This window comes from Castor canadensis, chromosome X (assembly GCF_047511655.1).
Source record: "Castor canadensis chromosome X, mCasCan1.hap1v2, whole genome shotgun sequence".
Classification (NCBI taxonomy): domain Eukaryota; kingdom Metazoa; phylum Chordata; class Mammalia; order Rodentia; family Castoridae; genus Castor; species Castor canadensis.
Genome location: NC_133405.1, coordinates 70,133,437 through 70,155,691, shown reverse-complemented (window position 1 = coordinate 70,155,691; position 22,255 = coordinate 70,133,437). Strand labels below are relative to the sequence as shown.

The 22,255-nt window shown below is 34.2% G+C and overlaps 1 long non-coding RNA gene across 1 annotated transcript in view; it reads right to left on the bottom strand.

The window, feature by feature from the left end:
* Positions 1 to 22,255, bottom strand: part of LOC141419583 (uncharacterized) — a 315,071-nt gene that overhangs the window by 18,668 nt on the left and 274,148 nt on the right. Inside the window, exon 12 of the long non-coding RNA XR_012444226.1 lies at positions 16,182 to 16,298. This is a non-coding gene — a long non-coding RNA (uncharacterized lncRNA). The remainder of the gene's footprint in view (positions 1 to 16,181; positions 16,299 to 22,255) is intronic.

Genomic DNA, 22,255 nt, shown 5'->3' with positions numbered 1-22,255 from the left:
AACATATATTCAACCAAAGGAGTTTTATGAAAAATATTTTTAAAATTTTTTTATTGTGCTGGAGTTACATTATGACAGTTTAAAAAGTTCTTACAATATATCAAAAATGTCATAGCTAAATTCACCTTCTCCAACATTCTTCTTTATTCCCTTCCTCATTCCTGCAATCATTTCAACAGGTCTCTTTTTAGTATTTCCACAGTATTCACCCTCCTACACCCTTTCCCCACATGTCCCCTGATCACACTGATACAAACCCCCCAGACAGGACCTGTTCTGACCTCCTGTTCACTGATGTTTTTAAAAAATGACATTTTTGTTAAAGATAGATATGAAGTGAGTTTCTTTGTGACACTTCCATGTATATATGTATTATAACTCAAATTGATTCAACTCCTCTATTTTTCTCCTTTCTACCGTAGTCCCCTTCTAATGGGTGATTACAACAGATTTGAAACTTCTATGTTCATTCTTGCATAGGAAGTACTTCAACCATATTCACCTTCTTAATTTCCTCCTTTTACTCTCCCTCTGTCATGTGACTTCCTTTAAGTGTGAGCTGTTTTTCATAATATTGCTTGTATTTGTATTAGGAATATATTCTACATATGAAAAAAATGCTGCCTTTGACTTTCTAAACCTGGATAACTTCACTTAGGTTGTTCTCCAGTTCCATCCATTTGCCTGCAAAGAACAAAATTTCATTCTTCTTTATGGATAAATAAAATTCCATTATATATAAATACCACATTTTCTTAATCCATTCATCAGTAGTGGGGCATCTTGGCTGTTTCCATAGCTTTGCTATTGTGAATAGTGCTGCAATAAAGATGGGTGTTCAGGTGCCTTTTTGGTAACCTGACTTACATTCCTTTGGGTATATCCCTAGAAATGGAATTGCTGTATAATATGGTATTTTTAGTTTCAGGGTTTTTTTTGAGTAGCCTCCATCATGTTTTCCATAGTTGTTGCACTAATTTATATTCCCACAAACTATGTATAAGGGTTGGTTTTTCTCTACATCCTTGCCAACATTTGTTGCTTGTGTTCTTGATGTTAACCATTCTAAATGGAATGAGGTAGACTATTAACATTGTTTTGCTTTGCATTTCCTTTACAGCCATAGATGTTGAGCATTTCTTTTTGTGCTTTTTGGCCATTTGGGCTTCTTCCTAACAAAAATCTCTCTAATTTAGTTCATTTGCCCATTTCTTCATTGGATCTTTGAGTTTTTGGGGACTTTAGTTTTTTGAGCTCCCTGTATATTCTGGTTATTAATCATTTGTCAGATGTATAGCTGGCAAAGATTTTCTCCCATTCAAATTGGCAATAATTTCTTTTGTTGTACAGAAGCTTTTAGATTCCATGTAGTCCCATTTGTCATTCCTTTCACTTAGTTCTTGAGCAATTTGAGTTCAATTTAGGAAGTCATCACCTATGCCTATTAATTACAGTGTATTCCCTGATCTTTTCTTGCACTGTCTTGAAAGTTTCAGGTCATATATTAAGGTCCTTAATCCATTCTGAGTTGATACTCATGCAGGGTTAAATCTATGAATCTAGTTTCAGTTTTCTACAAGCAGATATCCAGTTCTCCCAGCAACATTTGTTGAAGAAAGTGTCTTTTCTCCATCCTATGTTTTTGGCACCTTTGTGAAAAATCTGATGGGTGTAGCTGTATAGATTCATATCTGGCCCTTTGATTCTGTTCCACTGGACTTCATATTTGTTTCTGCACTAGTGCCATGCTGATTTTGTTACTATGGCTCTGTAGTACAGTTTGAAGTCGGGTATTGTGATACCACCGGAGTTGCTCTATTTGCTCAGTATTGCCTTGGCAATTCGTGGTCTTTTGGGCTACCAAATGTACTTTAGGGTTTACTTTTCAATCTTTGTGATGAATGTCATTTGAACTTTGATGGGGATCACATTGAGCATGGAGATATATAAATGGTAATATAGCCATTTTCACGATATTGATTCTACCAATCCATGAGCATGAGGAGATCTTCTGTAGTCATCTTCAATTTTTTTCTTCAGTGGTTTATAGTTGTCATTGTAGAGGTCTTTCACATCCTTTGTTAAATTTATTCCTAGGTATTTGATTTTTTGGAGGCTACTCTAAATAGAATTTTGGTGTAAAGAAAAGTTGCCAATTTTTGCAAATTGATTTGTATCCTGCTACTATGTTAAACAGATTTATGGTGTCTATGAGTTTTTGGTGGAGTTTTTCAGGTCTTTTAGCTATAATATCATGTTGTCTACAAATAGGGATCATTTGTTTTCTTCCTTTCTTATTCGTATTCCTTTTATTTCTTCTTTCTGTCTTACTGCTCTAGCTAGGTATTCCAAGACTATGTTGAATAATAGAAAGAGTGCACACCCTTGTCTAGTTCCTGATATTATAGGAAATGTTTTCAGTTTTTTCCCATTTTGTATGATGTTGGCTATAGGCTTGTCATATTGAACCTTTATTATGTTGAGGTATATTCCCTCTATTCTTAGTTTCATCAGAGCTTTTATCATGAGAGGATGTTGGATTCTGTCAAAGGCTTTTCTGCATATACTGAGATGATCATGTGCTTTTTGTCTTTCTTTATCTCAGCATGTAGCTTTTCTCTTTTTTTCTTTCTTTATTCATATACTCATATGTGCATACATTGTTTGGACCACTTCTCCTCCCTACCCCCCACCCCATACCTTTACCCCCCAACACGCCACTCTTCCAGGCAGAAACTGTTCTGCCTTGATCTCTAATTTTGTTGAAGAGAAGACATATGCATAATGGGAAAGGCAAATCGTTTTTGCTACTTGAGTTAAGGGTAGCTATACGAGAGATTTTTAGCATTGCTTCCATGTACAAATGTGTTACATCCCAAGTTAATTCATCTCTAGCTGACCTTTTCACTAGTTCCTGATCCCCTTCCCATATTGACCTCTGTCACTTTAAGGCTTCTGTACTAGTTCTTCTACAGTGGGGACATCAAACACTTTCATGTTTTGGGTTTCCTACCTGTCCCCATACCTCCCGTATATGCTCTCCCCTTAGTGTGTGACCCGAGTCCAAAAACAGTGCTGTATTGCCCTAGATCTAAAGTTTGCATATGAGGGAGAACATACTATTTTTGATCTTCTGAGCCTGGCTAACCTCGCTCAGGATGATGTTCTCCAGTTCCATCCATTTACATGCAAATGATGATATTTCATTCTTCTTCATTGCTGAGTAAAATTCCATTGTGTATACATACCACATTTTCTTAATCCATTTGTCACTAATGGGGCATATTGGCTGTTTGCATAACTTGACTGTTGCAAATAGCATTAAAATAAACATGGGTATGAAAGTGCCTCTGGAGTAACCTGAATCGCATTCCTTTGGGTATAACTCCAGGAGTGGGATTGCTGGATCATATGGCAGATCTATGTTTAGTTTTTAAGAAGCCCCCATATTGCTTTCCAGAATGGTTACACTACTTTGCATTCCTACCTGAAATGTATGAGGGTTTCTTTTACCTCACATCCTCGCCAAAACCTGTTGGTGGTATTTTTGATGATAGCTATTCTGACAGGAGTGAGGTGGAATCTTAGTGTGGTTTTGATTTGCATTTCCTTTATGGCCAGATATGGTGAGCATTTGTTCATGTGTTTTTTGGCCATTTGAATTTCTTCTTTTCAAAAAGTTCTGTTTAGTTTAGTTGTCCATTTCTTTATTGGTTTATTGCTGTTGGGAGATAAGTTTTTTGAGCTCCCTGTATATTTTGGTTATCAGTCCTTTAATGTGTAGCTGGCAAATGTTTTCTCCCACTCTGTGGGTGGTCTCTTCAGTTTAGAGACCATTTCTTTTTTTGTGCAGAAGCTTTTTAATTTTATGTTGTCCCATTTGTCCATCCTTTCTCTTAGTTGCTTAGATGCTGGGGTCCTTTTGAAGAAGTCCTTGCTTCCAGAGTATTCCCTGCTCTTTCCTTTAATAACTTCAGAGTTTCAGGTCTGATATTAAGGTCCTTGATCCATTTTGAGTTAATACTAGTACAGGGTGATAAACATGGATCTAGTTTCAGTTTTTTGCAGATGGATAACCACTTTTCCCAACAACATTTGTTGAAGAGGCTGTCTTTTCTCCATCGTATGTCTTTGGCACCTTTGTCAAAAATAAGGTGGGCATAGCTGTGTGGATTCATATCTGGTTCCTCTATTCTGTTCCACTGGTCTTCATATCTGTTTTTGTGCCAGTACCATGCTGCTCTTATTGCTATTGCTTTATAATATAGTTTGAAGTCGGGTAATGTGATACCTCCAGCATTAGTTTTTTTGCTCAGTATTGCCCTGGCTAGTCACAGTCTCTTGTGTTTCCAACTGAACTTTAAGGTAGATTTTTCAATCTCTGTGATGAATATCATTGGGATTTTGATGGGAATTGTATTAAACATGTAGGTTGCCTTTGGTAGTATAGCCATTTTAACTATGTTGCTCTACCAATCCATGAGCAAGGGAGATCTTTCCATCTTTGGTTGTCTTCCTCTATCTCTTTCTTCAGGGGTTTGTAGTTCTCCTTGTAGAAGTCATTCACATCCATTGTTAAGTTTACTCCTAGGGATTTCATTTTTTTTGAGGCTATTGCAAATGGAATTGTTTCCATATGCTCCTTCTCAATTGGTTTGTTGTTGGTATATACATAAGCTAATAATTTTTGTAAGTTGATTTAGAATCCTGCCCCCTTGCTGTAGATGTTTGCGATGTCTCAGAGTTTTGGGGTAGAGTTTTTTGGATCTTTAAGAAATATGATCATTTTGTCTGCAAATAGGGATATTTTGACTGTTTCTTTACCTATTTGTATTCCTTTTATTTCTTCTTCTTGCCTGATTGATCTGGTTAGGAATTCCAGGATTATGCTGAATAGGAGTGGGGATAGTGGGCACCCTTTTCTCATTCCTGATTTCAGGGGAAATGGTTTCAGTTTTTCTCCTTTAATATGATATTGGCTATATGTTTGTCATATATAGCTTTTACAATGTTGAGGTACATTCTTTTTATTCCTAGTTTTCTTAGAGCTTTTATCATGAAGTGGTGTTGGATCTTATCAAAGGCTTTTCTGCATCTATTGAGATGATCAAGTGGTTTTGTCTTTGTTCCTTTTAATGTGCTATATTACATTTATAGACTTACATATGTTGAACCACCCCTGCATCTCTGGGATGAAGCCGACTTGGTCATGGTGAATGATCTTTCTGATATGTTGTTGGATTCAGTTGCTATTAATTTGTTGAAGATTTTTTCAGGGATGTTTGTTAAGGAGATTGGCCTTTAGTTCTTTTCAGACATGTCTTTTTCTGGTTTTTGGTATGAGTGTAATACTGGCTTCATAAAATGAGTTAGGCAGTATTCCTTCCCTTTCTATTTCATGGAAAAGTTTAAGGAGAGTTGGTATTAGTTTTTCTTTAAAGGTCTGATAGAGTTCAGCTGAGTATCCTTCAGGTCCTGGACTTTTCTTTTTTGATAGACTCTTTATTACTGCTTCAATTTCATTTTGTGTTATAGATCTATTCAGGTGATTAATACCCTCTTGGTTTGATGTTGGGTGGTCATAATTAACTAGAAATTTCTCCATTTCTTCAATATTTTCAAATTTATTGGAATATTGGTTCTTGAAGTAGTCTGATGATTCCCTGGATTTCCATGGTGTTTCTTGTTATCGCCCCTTTTACTGATTTAGGTTTTTTCTCTCTTCATTTTCATCAGATTTGCCAGAGGTGTAACAATCTTGTTTATTTTTCAAAAGAATCAGTTTTTTTGTTTTGTTGATTCTATGTGGTTTTTTGTTTGTTTGTTTGTTTCTATTTCATTAATTTCAGCCTTTATTTTTATTATTTCTGTCCTTCTGCTTGTTTTGGGTTTTGCCTGTTCTTGTTTTTCTAGGAGTTTGAGATGTAGCATTAGGTCATTAATTTTAGATCTTTCTGTCCTTTTTATATATGCACTCATGGCTATAAACTTTCCTCTTAGTACTGCCTTTGCTGTGTCCCATAGGTTTTGTTAGGTCATGTTTTCATTTTCTTTAACTCCAGGGAGCATTTAATTTCCTCTTTTATTTCATTGATGACCCACTGATCATTGAGTGATGTGTTGTTCAGCTTCCAATTGTTTACATGTTTTTTATTGTTGTTTTTGTTGTTTTAGCATTAGGTCATTGATTCTAAGATTTCATGAAGGCTGGGAAACCAAGGGGCAATAAAGCCTGTAGCATTTACAGGAAGTCATAAGTATGGAGGGGTATGAACAATATAGAGGGCTTCATGGTTATCCCAAAGACTCTCATTGTTGTAATCTGTGAGGAGCCCTGTTATAATTGAGTTAGGATGTACCTCTTTGTTGACATTTTTTACCCATAGGAATAAATGGGGAGCATTAATGATGGTTGTCCATGTAGTGAGATTGGACTGTTAAAGTTGCCAGATACATATAGCCAGTTTACAGCTGCTCTGACTGTACAGTTTCTCCAAATCAATGTCCCTAGTGATAGTAGCAGGGATTGGAAAGAGCCAGTGGCTTATGGGCTGGCAATTGTTCTTTCTATATTGCTATAAAAACATCATTGTTTAGGTCTTATACATTGAGCAGAGTATGTGGTTTTTAATTCTAATATGTTTTTTCCAGTGGATATATTATAAAAGGAGATAGGTCCTCAAGCTACATATTTTGTCATAATTATCCTGGCCTTTACAGTTTTACAAAATTGCCACCACCATTTTTCAGTTGTTTCAATATTTCTTGTGCACAAAGGCAAGTGTAGTGTATTCCAGCTCTGTGTATGATTTTTATTACCTACGGCTGAACTTATATCCCAAGTTTCTACTAAGCCCATAGGAAAAGTTACATTAGCTTTAGTAAGATATATAAATTTAGGAAATTTAATGGCGTTTTTTGTAAAGCATAAGGGATGTAGAGTTGTTATAGATACATTTATTATCCCTTCTTTGGTTCCATCATGATTTCTGAGAAAACATTAGCTAAGGCTGTCATTTGATGTGAATGTGTCCCTATGTTCTGTATTGCTAGGGTCCATTCCTCTATACTACCATTTTTTACTTCATTAATAGCCATCTTGCATTCAGTAGTTGCTCCCTCATATGCCAGAGTCCCTATCAGGATATCACATGCTCCCCCATGATGGATTTTACTCTCCACTGCTTTGGTGACCCTTGCTAGAAATTCCACCCAAGCCTCATCAGCCTTTTGGATTAGCTTTTGAAGAGGCTGGGTATCAGCGGTGAGCCTCTGCCATGCCCTTTGTGCACACAGACTAACTTGATCGTAATATTGAGGAGGACCCCATGCCTGTACTGCCACAGAGGAGTAATCGCCTTCTCCTAAGAACATATCAGAAGTAATGGGTACATTTGCTCTCTCATTTCTGATAGCTTGGTCACATTGGTCAGCAAATAAAGCCCTCCATTTAAAAAATTCCCCTGTGGACGGTGAGCAAAGTGCCAACTGTTTAAAATCCTCAGAGCAGTTAAGGTTTTGGCAAATGGAATCAAACATACTCATGGTTAGGGAGCCATGTGGTCCATGCTCCCGGACGGCATCCTGGAAAGACCTTAAATCCTTAATGCTATAGGGCAGGTGAGTGGCCGGATTTTGAGGTGTAGGATTTACATTAACTGGGAATGCTGTTGCATAAGGATGTATCCCTGGAGGGCAATAGGGAGGAAGATATTCCTCTGGGGCCAATCTTTCTAAAGTCTCTAGGGCTTTATCTCTCTGTCAGCAAAGCTGTGCAGTTAGACTTGCCCAAGGGTCTTTGGATTTATCAGTCATTACCCAAGTCTGAGAAAAAGGTTCTTTCTCTTCCTCTGTATGTCTTTCTTTGTCTTTTTTCTCCTTTTGTTCTTTTGGTTTCTGTTCTATGTGACCTAGGGCTTCCTGGATAGCCCTCATAGTGGGCCAAAACCCACAGTGTAATTTAATATCCTCTTGTTTTGCTTTATCTTCTACATTTTGTAAAGCCTTCTGCCATAGCTCAGGATCAATAGTCCCTCCTGGGGGATCCATGGGTTAAAATCAAATAAGGTATTTAAATGTTTTTCCAGATTGTCTTTTGAAATTTTGAAACCTCTTTGCCTAACTAATTCACCTAGTAATGCCAAGAAAGGGCTTGAATGTGATCCTTTCATTTTTTACCAAGGAGTTCCCGTACCTTATTTCCTCGGTAGCAGGCATTCGTTCGTCCTCCGTTTTCACCGTTCCAGCGGTGAGGTCCTTTCAGCAGGGCCAATTGTCGGACTCTTCGCCTCTGATTGCCTCACGTTAGGCGCCAGTCTATTGCAGTGGTCTGCAGCAGTATGGTGGGGTTCTGTTATCCCAGGAGGGAGGAGGAGGACTGAGAAAACACTCAGGGAACAGATTCAGAGATCAGGTTCAACTTTAATGTGTAATAAGCAGCAGTTAAATACTCTGTTTAGAGGAAGTTTAGCAGATTCAAAAGTTAACTAGGTGCGCAAGCAAGAATTGAGGCAGTAACAGACGCCAGCTGGACCCTAATGGGTCAGAGTGTTTATGCAATTGCTCTACTTGTTTTCAGCCAGGGCAAGATACAATTGCCTTAACTCTTTCCCTGCTGAACCACTGTGGCTGCTCGCCTGGGAATCCTCCACAGATTGTCCTGTGTGTCTAGATAATTGTCCATTTGTTTTAGATTTTCCAGTTTATTTGAATGTAGGTTTTCAAAGTTGTCCCTAATAATCCCCTCAATTTCCTTGGTGTGTGTTGTTTCCTCCCCTTTTTCATTTCTAATGTTGTTAATTTGAGTCACTTTCTTCCTCATTTTAGTCAGATTTGTCAATCTTATTTACCTTTTCAAACAACCAGCTTTTTGTTTCATTGAGTTGTTTTGTATGTTTTTATTTGGTCTCTATTTTGTTGATTTCAGCCTTTATGAAAAAAATTTTTGAATAACTTTAAGTAGATTCAATTAGAAAACAGAAGATACTTTTTGTGGTGGGGGGATTTGAATTCGCTGCCTTGCACTTGCTAGGCAGGTGTGTTATCACCCGAGTCACGACTCAGACCTTTTAAATTTTAGTTCTTTTTTAGAATAGGTCTTGTACTTTTCTCTCGGAGATCTCTCAGACTGCAATCCTCCTGCCTACACCTCCCCCCATTGCTGGGATTACAGATATGTACCACAACATCTAGCCTGAGAGAAGAATTAAACTGCTGAATTCACAAATGAAAGAAGGAACCTTACCATTGAATAAATAGAAATAAAATTATTCATAAAATTATAGTCTCAAAAACTACCACTAAATTGAATATCCAAGTGAGGTGAACACTTTCTGAGAAACACAAAACTACTAAAACCGATGTGTAAAGAAAGAGCATTTCTGAAAAGACCGATAAAATTCAGTAAATTGAATCCTTAACAAAAAAAACCTCACCAGTGAAAAACCCTGTACTAAATAGTTTCATTGATAAATTCTACCAAACATTTAAAAAAGAATGTAAACCAATCTTTCTTAAATATTTGCAGAATAGAGAAGAATAGACTATATTTCTAACTCATTTTCTGAGGTCAGAATTACACCAATAGCCAAGCCAGAATAAGAAACTATAATATAAATCTACAGGCAGCATTCCTTTATGAATATTATTCTGAATGTAAGTTTAAGGTTAACTTGCCTGGATGGAAAGATACCCAAATATCCAATAATGAATTCTTTTTGGATATGTCTATAAGAGTGTTTTTTTAAAATACTGATATTTAAATCAGTAAAGGAAAATACACTGTCCTTCAATGTAGCAAGCACCATCCAATCACCTGAGATCCCAAATAGAACAAAAAGATAGAACAAAGGCAAATTATTTTCACATATTTTGGAATTAATTGGGATATCATTCATCTCCTGATTCTGGGTATCAGAATTCCAGCATCTTTAGGCTTTGGATTTTTTGGTACCAAAATCATTCAGACTCACATGTATTTGTTACACTGTCACCATCTGTCTTGGGTCCCCAGATTGCAAATGGCATATTGTGCAGCTTCTCAGCCTCTGTAATCAGATGACCCAATTTCCCTATGAAATCATCTGTCATCTATCCTAACTTATCTCATCTTGTGTTACTTTATCTATATCTTATTCATTCTGTTTTTCAAACACTGACTCATACAAATATAGATGCAGAAACCCTCAAAAATACTTCAATCTCGATAGTACAGCATTATACATCATGACCAGTGGGACTTATCTCCAAAACGTAAGGGTGGTTTAACATATGAAAATAAACAATGTAATGCAACACAGGAATAGTTTCAAGGTAATAAATGATGGTCATTGGTGATTCACTAAATACACTTGAAGAAATCAAACACATTTTCATGATAAAACCATTCAATACACTGGGAACTAACATCATACATAGTATTAAAATATTGGTAGACATCCCCTTCAGATCAGAACTTATATCCAACACATATCAACTTATATTCAACATACACTGAAAATTATACCCAGGGCAATTGGACAAGTAAAGGAATAAAAAGCTTCCAAATTGAAAATGATGCTGTAAAAACTATAATATCAGATAGTATAGCTTTTTTGTATTAAATCCTTTAAAAATCAACACAAAAAACCTGTTAACATCATGAACAAATTTGGCAAAGTTGCAGTATACAACATCAAAATGTAAAAACAAGCCAGCAAAAATAACTGAAAATATAAATTGAGACAAAAATTAATGTGTAATAGCTTGAAGAGAATATATATATGTATATATATATGTATATATATATACATGCAAATTTGGGTATAAAATTTAACTAAAAGATAAAAGAAGTATTTACTGAAAATCACAAAACATTATGGAAATAAAAATATGAAGGACAAGTATTTAGGAAATATTGTGCTTGCCATTTGGAAGATTTAATGTTGTTAAACTATCAATACTACAGAGTTATCTAAAGATTCTATAATCTTCCCATTAAAATTCCAATACTCTTTTGTGAAAAAAATGTAAATACCCCATCAGCTCATGGATTCTAATGCAACCCTGAAATTCAAAATAGACTCTTAAAAGAAAAACAAAAATGGAAGGATCACTCTTTCCATTTCAAAACTTATTACAATGCTACAGTACTTCAAACAGTGTGGAACTGTCACAAAGATGGATATGTGGAACAATGAAAGAGAATTGAGACCTTAAAAATAAATCATTGCATATATTGTCAAATGATGTTTGAAAACAGTGATAAGACCACTCAATGGGGAAAAAATAGATATTCAAAAATAATTCTTGGAAAACTGGATATACCAGAATATGAATGAAAAAATAAAGATGGACTTTTTATTCTATAGCACATAAAAATTTAAAATATGTAAAACCTTAATTTGAGTTACTACTCTTAATTACACTTTTTGAAGACTCTTAGAAGAACTCATACCTGTAAATCTGCATTTCAATAGCTGTGACAATGTTTCTATGTCAGAGCGTGAAAACCTTGAGCAGTAAAAGAAAAAAAATATGTTTGGCTTCATTAAAAAATATGCATGAGAAGCCACTATAAAGAAAATGAAGGTACATCTCTTAGCATGGTAGAAAATATTTTTGAATTATACATCTGCTAAAGGATTAATATCCACAGTATATACAGAACAACTCAACAATAACTATAACTCAGTAACAAAAGGACAAATCACCCAATTCAAAAACAAAGGATTTGAATACATATTTATCCAAAAAGATACATAAAATGTCAAATACACCATTTTAACATGATTATATATTAGATAAATGCAAATCATAATCATAATTAAATACACCACTTTGATGGTTGTAATTTAAAATAACAGAAAATAAATGTTGATGTGAATGTGGAGATATTAGAACACTTGTGCATTGATGGTAGGAATTGAAAATGGTGCAGCTGCCATAGAAGACAGTTTGGCAATTCCTCAAAAATAAATCATTGAATTACCATTTGATTTAGAAATTTCCCTCTAGGTATAAACCTTCTGGGCATTGAAACAACACCCTCAGATAGATACTTGCACACCTGTGTTCACAGAAGCATTACTCAAAATACTCAAAACGTAACAATTGAAGTGTTCAGTAAAAGACTAATGCATAAGTAAAATATGTTACAGGCATAAAATTAAATACTGTTCAACTATAAAATAGGATGAAGTTCCGATAAATGCTACAGCACAAATTAATCTTAAAAACATAAAGGATCAATACTGTATGATTCCCTATATGAGGTTCCTGAAACAGGCAAATTAATAGACAGAAAATAGATGTTTCTAGGGAATTTGGGTAGGGAAGAATGAGATTTCTAGCTTAATGGGCACAGAGTTTCTGTTTAAAATGACAAAAAGAATTTTTGAAATACAGAGTAATCACATTTTCATAATATTGTGAATATATTAATGCCATTTAATTGTACATTAAAAATGGATAAAAAATGTGCTAACCTTTTTTTCTCACTGTATATTCTGCAAATCAGAAACCATATAACAGTTGCTAGCATCAGTTGTTTAAATCTGAAGATACATTTATGAGGGGAAAGAAAGATTTAAGTATGTCTTTAAAAACAATCTCTGTAGATTGCATTTTGTGATTCATAAACATCTCCACATTTCTTGCACTTTAAAGTTCTTTAGCTGTGAGATGGAAATGATTCTGAAATACATGGCACTTGTTCTTGCATGTCTTTCTAGTTTAATTAAGGCTTTTGAATATTTCTATCCATCTGAGGTATGGTTCAGAGTGGCCAAAGCACCAATCCAAATAATTCGGTATGCAAATGGAAAAATGAGATCTGTTGAAAATATTCCAGAAATGGGGGGTGGGGAGATAAATGAAAATGATGGATGGGATGAATTCAAGTATGATGTATTTGATATATTATAAAAACTTTTACAAGTGCCACAATGTACACCCAGCACAATAATAAAAAGAATTTTTAAAGAAATTTGGACCACATAAGAATACAGTATCTTAAAGAGCAGCAATGAATGAGACAGATAGGGAGGTAGGTTTTCAGGTTGAATGATAAATATAACTTCCGATTACTGTTGCTTTTCTCATAAGAATACAGCCTCTACTACAGAGCCTGAAAAAGCAGTTGAAAGTATGAAAGGATAAAGGCTTTGGACTTAAATATTTCAAGAAATTTGCCAATTTCTAACTGGATTATATATGAAAACCATTCCATCTCCTTGGGCTTCAGTTTCCTCATCTGAAATGTAGTAATAGTAAAAATGTCCCAACTACATCAAAGTGCCTATTAATTGGAATATATAAAGTACCTATTCCAAAAGCATGCAGATCCTGATATCTAATACATAGTAAAAAAAATAATCCTCCTTTTTCATAGATGCTTTCTTAAGTTGTTCCTACTTATCATCACTAAATCAATGGATTTTGGTCTAATCAGCTGGGTGAGAGATAAATAGAGGAGATGAACTAAATTTATATATATATGATATAAAATACATATATGTGCATGTATACATACATGGAAGTGCCACAAGGAAACTCCCTGTATATCTATCTTAAACAAACAAAAATGTCATCTTTTTCTTTTACAAAATCAAAGAACAAGAGGGCAGAACAGGTCCCGTATGGGGGTATCCTGCCTGGCGGTGCAAGTGGAAGAGGGGAGGAGGTGGGAAAAAGTATGGGAGGGTAACAACTATAGAACAAATACTGTGTACACATGTATGTAAATGGAAAAGATAATCTGTTGAAAGTATTCCAGATTGATGGGAAGGAGGATAAAGAAAAATGGTGGAACGAGTAAATTCATGCATGATATATTGTAAGAACTTTTGTAAATACCACCCAGCACAACAATTAAAAAACTGGCTCCATTTTAACTGTTTTGTTGATTATAACAAAATCTAAATCTAAATCTTTCCCCTTTCTAGTTTGAAAATCACTATGCTTCTGTTGGAAATGCAATTGAGAGATGTTCAAGAAAACGTAAGATTAATAGCATGTACTCTCTAAAATAGTAAGCAGGAGAAGTAAGTTTTGAGATTTACTGCACAGCAATGCGATTATATTCAGTAATACAAAATAACTTAGTAAATTTCAAACAGGCAAGTAAAGTGATAAGTATATTAATTAGCTTGGTTTAATCCTTCCATATAATATATATACATCAAAAATAATTTTGTACCCCATAAATTTACATGATTTTGATTTGTCAATTTATGATAATATTAATAAAGCTAAATATAAAATAATAGAATATATTGCTTACTTTAACACCTTACAATTCAGATTAGTACTTAGTCAACAACCTTCGAAACTCTAATTTTTTTTTACTTAATGGCAGTCTATAAATATATAATTATTTTCAAGATTATGTTTTCTCTTCTTCCATTTATCTTTCCTGATCTTTTTTCTCATGCTCATATGGGAAAAATGTTTCTTTGTGTGCTTCTGTTACAATTCTTAGCATATTCTACTTCCCAATAGGCATTTTGCATTTTTGTCTGTCTTCCTACTAGATAAGTAGTCCCTTGTGGGTGGAAGACCCTCTGTTTTGGACATTTCTTGTATCCTGGGTAATATTTAACATAATAGCTGAGACATATTAGACAATAAGTACATATGTGTTAAATTGTCTCTGTTGTTTGGTTATGAATGTATCTCTATTGTATTAAATTTTTTCTATAGTTTGTCTAAATCCTTTAGACCTTAGAATCCCTGAAGGACAGTGTTAGAATAGTACATGCAGCAAAATCATCATCAACTTAATGCCCTTTACAACTATCACAGTAACATTTATTAGTAGAATATAAGACTTATTCATTCTCTGTATACAATCTACTTCATGAATTACAAACCACATATTCACATACTCAAGGATGTGGAAACTCACAATATTTCCTGCTGTGTTCTATGCCTCTCTGCTTCTGGATACAAGATGAGAGTGTAAAAGCTTTGGTACTGTATTTTTTTCATACTCAGGCATAAGTTATGGATATAGCAACAGAGAGTGGAATTTCTTTGTGCTTCTCATTGGCTTCAGTTTGCTGCCTTAAACAGACTGAGTCAAGACCATGTTTTTATGCCATAGACATGCTATTCAAATACCAATGTGACCACATTTGAAAAGCCACCCTGTACCACTTCATTGCCACAGATGTCTTTTACATCTGGCAAGGGCCGTTTCTCCGCATGTCAGCAGTAATTCAGTTTAACAGCTGTCTCTTTTGACAAGCTTAGTGTCACACTCTAAAATGACAGGGTGACAGTTCCCCTTTTCTTAAACAGACATAGTGCAAATTAACTATTTGAATACAGGAGCATTGAATGGATTTAGAGCACATTTTTTCTGAGTAAGCTGAATGGGGTTTGGGATGCTATTTGTATGATTACATGGTCTATAAAGCCACTGAATCTGATTATTCAAGGCTGTTTTCTGGGTGTTTCTATATATACCTGAACTCTTTTCTTGTACATCTAAAAATTAAATTAAGGTGAAACCATTATTGCAGAGGAACAGTAGCATTTGAATAAGCAACTGAATTCCATTGTCTAAACTCTCCAGAGTTCTCTGTGGTTTTAGGCTATAGAATTAAGTGCTTGCTAATGTCACAGCTTACAGTATCACGTGTTAATGTTTTTCCGTTTCAGACAGTGGCCATGCTATTTTTTCTAAATAAAGCTTCCTATAAATGCTGTATCTTGGCAAAATCAAGAATGTAATGACAGCACTGGACTATAATGTTTTCTTTCCTTGTTTTTATACGACAGCACTGGACTTTAGTGCTTTATTTAGTTGTATTTATATGTTGTCCTCTTTCTTCTAATGCCTGTCTACTTCTAAGTAAAACCTAGGAACAGTTTTTCTCTCATTTGATTCTTATAAGCTCAAGAGATCTGGATTAATAACTACTTTTTACCAGGCTCTGAGCTGAATACTGAGATTACTATGAGAAACAAAGTTAGATATACCCCATATCCTTCATAAACAAATTACTGGCTTACTAGTTTTCTGTCCTGTCATATTAAATAATTGTGAGATGAGCAGTTTAAAATAGTGCAACTTTACTGTATCACAGTATTATTGGTCAGAGAAGCCCTTTGGTTTACAGTGTCAAAATGCTTAAAGAGATGTATTGGCAGGGCTGTTTTCCCTTCTGGAAGCTTTAGGATAGAATGTATTAACTTACTTATTCAGGTTATTGAACTGTAGGACTGAGTTGCCTGTTTTTCTGCTATCAATTGAGAGTCATATCCAACTTCAAGAAGCTACCGATATTTCTCAGCTCATGGTCACTTTTCTTCATCTTGAAAACAAGCAATGGAAGAGGAAGTTACTCTCATACAAATACTTGAAGATTGAAGTTTATGCAATGACTTTCTGAATAGGACTCAAATTACTCAGGAAGCAAGAACAAATAAGGCAAAAACTTAATTACATCAAATTAAAAATTTCTGCATATTAAAGGAAAATAATTATCAGAATGAAAAGACAATGTACAGAATGGGAAAAATTTTTTTTGAGTTTGAAAAATTAAAAATATATATTTGTATTTCCTTTGATTTGGGGTGAAAATCTTTATTTTTTTAATTTTTATTTTATTCATATGTGCATACATTGTTTAGGTCATTTCTCCCCCCAGAATGGGAGAAAATCTTTGCTAGGTATTCATCAGAGAAAAAGCTTAAAATGAAACACCAGTACAATAAATAATTCAAATAACAAATAAGCAAGTGAATTGAACAGACAATTCTCAAAAGACATATAAATGCAAGTACATGAAGACATATTCAACATTCTTAACCATCAAGCAAATGCAAATCAAAACTACACTGAGATTTCATTTCATTCCAGTGAGAATGACTATCATCAAGAAAACACACAAAAACAAATGCTGGCAAAGATGTGGAGGCAAAGGAAATCTTATACACTGTTGGTGGGGATGCAATTTAGTACATTCACAATGAAAATCAGTATGGAGTTTTCTCCAAAAGCTAAAAATACAACTTCCATATGATTCTCCTGTACCACTCCTGGGCATATACCTAAAGAATGTAAGTTAATTTACAGTAGAGATACCTGTGCGTCCATGTTCATTCCAGTATGTTCACAATACCCAAGCTAGGGAATCAACCTTTGTGCCTATTTGCTAATGAATGGATAAAGAAAACCCAATGTTCCACACACTATGGAGTATTCTTCAGCTATAAATAAGAGTAAAATTATGACATTTGCAGGAAAATTGATGGAACTAGAGATCATCACGTTAAGTGAAATAAGCCAGAATCAGAAAGATAAACAACATGTATATTCTCTTATATGCAAAATTTAGACCAAAACCAAACTGACATGAATTTAAAAGAGGGACTGTTTTGGGGAACCAGGGTGAAGGAGGAGGGTAATAGAAGTGTGTAATGGTGAATATTATTGAATTGGTTATATGAATGTATAAAAATTGAATAATAAATCTCATTAAAAATTTTTAATTATGCACTTATTCACATGTGCATACATTGTTTGGGTCATTTCTCCTCCCTCTTCCTTACCCTCTCTCTCCCTCTCCCCCTCACTTCCAGGCAGAATCTGTTCTGCCCTTATCTCTAATTTTGTTGAAGAAAAGACATAAGCATAATAAGGAAAACAAAGCATTTGTGCTAGTTGAGTTAAGGATAGCTATACAGAAATATTCCTAGCATTGTTTTCATGTACACATGTGTTACAACCCATATTGATTCATCTCTAACTGATCTTTACACTGGTTCCTGATAAGGGGAAAAAAGAAACTAATAAGGTGGGTGAATTTTTTCAAAGCACATTATATTCATGTATCGAAATAACTACAGTGAAACATTTATGTAAAATTAATTTACGCTAATAAAATAGTAAGAAAAAATAAAAGAAGGAAAAGAAGATACAAAAGTCTTATATTGCAAGAAGATTAAATCTAATACTTTCACAGCTATGGAGAAGAAGTTAATGACTGACTTTCAATTTTCAAAAGACAGGCAGATAGTACATTATTATCTAATGAAGCTGCTGACTTTAGGCTGTAGCAATGGCAATTTTCCATCCTAAAAGTCCTAGCATAGTTAATTATGCTAAATCTATCCTATTTGTGCTGTATAAATGGAATAACAAAGCCTAAATGATAGTAGCTGTGTAATCAACATGATTTCCTGAATATCTAAATCTCACTGTTCAGACCTAGTGCTTCAAGAGAAAAATTACTTTCAAAAGAGTACTGTTTATCCACAATGTATTGGTCATCAAGAGTACAATGAAATTAACATTCTCATGCCTGCAAACATAACATTCATTCTTGAGTCTATTTAAAAATATATTACATAATGGGAGAGCTGATATTGATAGTGATTCCTCTGATAAATCTGGAAAAAGTAAAGTCAAGAACTTCTGGAAAGGATTCACAATTTTAGATGCCATTAACAACATTGTGATTTATGTGAGGAAGTCAAAATATTTTTCAACACTAACAGAAATGTTGAAGAAGTTGACTCCAATCCTTATGGATAATTTTAAAGTTTCCAAGACTTCAATGGAACAAGTAACTATAGATGAGATGAAAACTACTTTTATAAGTAAGATCTGAATATTTGGCTGAATTGCTGCAGTCTTCGATAGTACTTGAATGAAGAGTTGCATCTTATGGATGAACAAATAATATAGTGGTTTCTTTTTTGGTGATACTAGGGTTTGAACTCAGGGCTTCATGCTTGCTAGATAGGTGCTCTACCACTTGAGCCACTCCATCAGCCCAGAAAATAGTTTCTTGAGTTCGAAGCTGTTCTTGAAGAAAATGCTGGGAGCGTTTTTTAAATGAGAACAAAGTGTTTAGAATATTACATGAATTTAATTTTATAAAGCACTTTGTACATTTTGAGAGAAATGACTCCAACTCTGAAAGAAATATCATGAAGCAGGATCAAATGCTTCATGAAAAGAAGAGTCAGTCAATGCCTCAAACATCACTGTTGTCCTATTTTAATAAATTTCCACAACCATGCAAACTTCAGCAACCAGAACCTAGATTAGTAAGCAGCCATCAACATTAACAAGACACTTGAATAGCAAGAAAGATTACAACTCATTGACTACTCAGAATATTGGCAGCAGAAAATAGTTTTTGAATTAGGTATGCTCATTTTTATGAGCATGATGTTGTTTAACAATTAATAAGCTGGAGTACAGAATAAACATAACTTTTATATGCACTAGGAAAACACACACTTTGTGTGACTCACTTTATTTGATATTCAAAATATTGTAGTGATCTGGATCCAGACTCACAATATTTCTGAGTTATAATTGTATGGCTACCACCATCCTTTTTTGCTTTCCATTTCCATGGAAGACCTTTTGTATATGTGTCTTTTTAAATCTGAGGTGATACTCTTCCAGCTAGTATTCATTTATGTATTGTTATTTAATTCATTCAACTATTCTGTCTTTAGTCAGAGTAATGTAATCAGTTCTTTTGTTGAAGGTAATTATTGAAAAGCAACAAATTATTATTGCTGTTTTGTTGTTTTCTTCTAAATTTTTTTAGTTCCTTAGTTCTATTCTTCTTAATTCCTTCTTTTATGATTTAATGAATTTCTGTAGTGATATGTTTTGTTTCTTTTCTCTTTCTCTCTCTCTGTCTTTTTATTTATGGTGGTATTGGGGTTTGAACTCATGGCTTCATGCTTGTTAGGCATGTGCTCCACCACTGGACTCACACATCCAGTCTTTTGTTTCTGATTGTTTGGAGACAGTGTCATGCTTTTTGCCCAATCCAGTCTGGATTGGATTAATCCTATTTTAAGCTTCTTACCATAGATAAGATGACAGGTACATGCCACTATGACCAGTTTTTATTTTCCATTGAGATGGTGTCTCACAAATATTTTTGTCTGGACCAGCCAGGGACCATGATTCTCCCAATCTCAGTCTCTTGCACAGTTGGAATGAAATATGCACACCACTGGGTCTACCCATTGAGATGCTGTCTCATGAACTTTTTGATCAGGCTGGCCTTGAACCATGATCATCCAAATCTCAGTCTCTCCAGTAACTAGAATTTCAGGTGGGAGTCATGAACACTTGACTCTCTTTATCTTTTGTGTATTTACTTTATATTTTTGCTTTATGGTTGCCTCAAGGCTTACACAAAATATTTTATAATTATAATAGTATTTTTAATTTAATAAGTTAAGTTTGATCTTACATATTGCATACTTCTATTATTACATACATTTTGTGTTTCTGATATCATAATTTACACTTTTTTGTATTATGAATTCCTCAAATTATTTTAACAATACATATTTTGCTAGCTTGTGTTTGAAGTGTTTTGCTTGAGATACATGTGATGTACTCACCACAATTTTAGAAATTAAATTTGTGTATGCACATACTTCTACTAGTGTCTTTTATCATTCTATATGTTTTCATATTATTAATTAGCATCCTCTCACTTCAAGTTGAAAAACTCCCTCCAGGATATCCTGGAAAACATCTTTAGTGATGATGACTTTACTTAAAGTATGATTTTCAGGAAGGTTTTCATATAGTTTTCATTCTGAAAGGCAGCTTTTCTGGGTAAAATATTTATGGTTGAAAATTTTGCTAGCACTTTGAATATAGCCTAATATTCTGTTCTGGTCTGCAAGGCTTCTACTAAGCAATCCACTGATATGTGATCCTTCTCATATGAGTAATCTCTAGTGTTGCTGCTTTCAAAATTCTCCCATTGCTTTTGCCCATTTGGCAGTTTGAATATAATAAGTCTTAAAGTAATTCAGTTGAATGCTGTTGAAGATATTTAAGCATCATTTACCTGTATGTAAATATCTTTCTCCACATTTTGGAGGTTTCCAGGTATTATTTCCTTGTTTTATTTCATCCTCCTCCCATATTTTCTATTATGTAAATGTTAGTCTCTTGATGTTTTCTCATAAAGCCCATAGGAACACCTCATTCCTTTTGATTAATTTTTCTTGTCTCCTTTGACTATATATTTTTGAAAGACCTGTGTCTAAGTTCACACATACCATTTTCTAATTGATGGATTCTGCTGTTGATACTTCCTATTGCATTTTTCATTTCATTCATTGTATTCTTCATATGCAGCATATTTCACTGTTTTTGAATTTCTGTTACTCTGTTGAACCTTTTCATTTATTTTCTCCTGATTTTATTCATTTCTCTGTGTTCTTCTACCTCATGGATCTATCCTTTTCCCCTTAAAACACTGTTGCTATTCATATCAATTTTTGCCACCTCTGAAAGAACTAATAAAAATCATGCAACAACTCATGCACATTTGGTAAGGAGTTAATTAATCAATGAGCAAGAAATTACTTGCAAATAACAGTATCAGGAAAGTTTTCTCCTCCATAGATAATATATATATGTGTCACATCTTCCCTTGCTATTAGCCCCAAAATTGGGTAGACTATCTGAATGAATGTGAACTACTTTTGTTCAAATTTTATAAGATTTTATAGATTTTAAAAAATTTATTATATTGCTTCTGACATAAAAGTAATTTGGTAGTATTGGCTAATACCTGTTTTATTAGAGTAGATTCTATAAAAGAGGTAAAATGAGGAAGATCTTGGAGCTACAGCATAAGGTGCAAAACAAGTTAGGCAAATATTTAATGTGAAGAAAAGTGAGTATTACTACCTCATTATTTTGCTTGGAAAGGGCCTATTGGTGATATCTACAGACAATGGTTTTTAAATTACTGTTATATTCAAGAATAACTTCAAGGTTATGGTTTTAAGACACAACTTATACCCCAGGCACATATATAAAAATGTGATTGGGCATACAAGAATGTATATTTCAACAAAGTTCCACACTGGTACAGCCAGAAGGTCATGAAACCACACCTGAAAGATAGTGGTTTGGTCAAAAACCAAGATTTGAGTTAAAGCAATCTGTTTTTTTTAAATCTATACTTAGCAAGCAAAGCTAAACTGGAGGGAGTCTCTAGCATTTATGTCTTTCCTGCCTTCCATCTGCATTCTTCATGGTGCTTTTGTTTTGGGAATTTTCAATTTCTCACTCTTAAGGAAAAAAGAATAAGTGGAAAATCTATGATGGGTTTAACATTTCTCAAAAATTGTGGCCTTTAGATGTTCCACACCTATCAACATCTAACACCATGGAAAACCTGGTATATAACTATATGAAGAATATATACATACACATGAATATCTAATTTTTACACTTTTATTGCTGCACATTAATTGTACA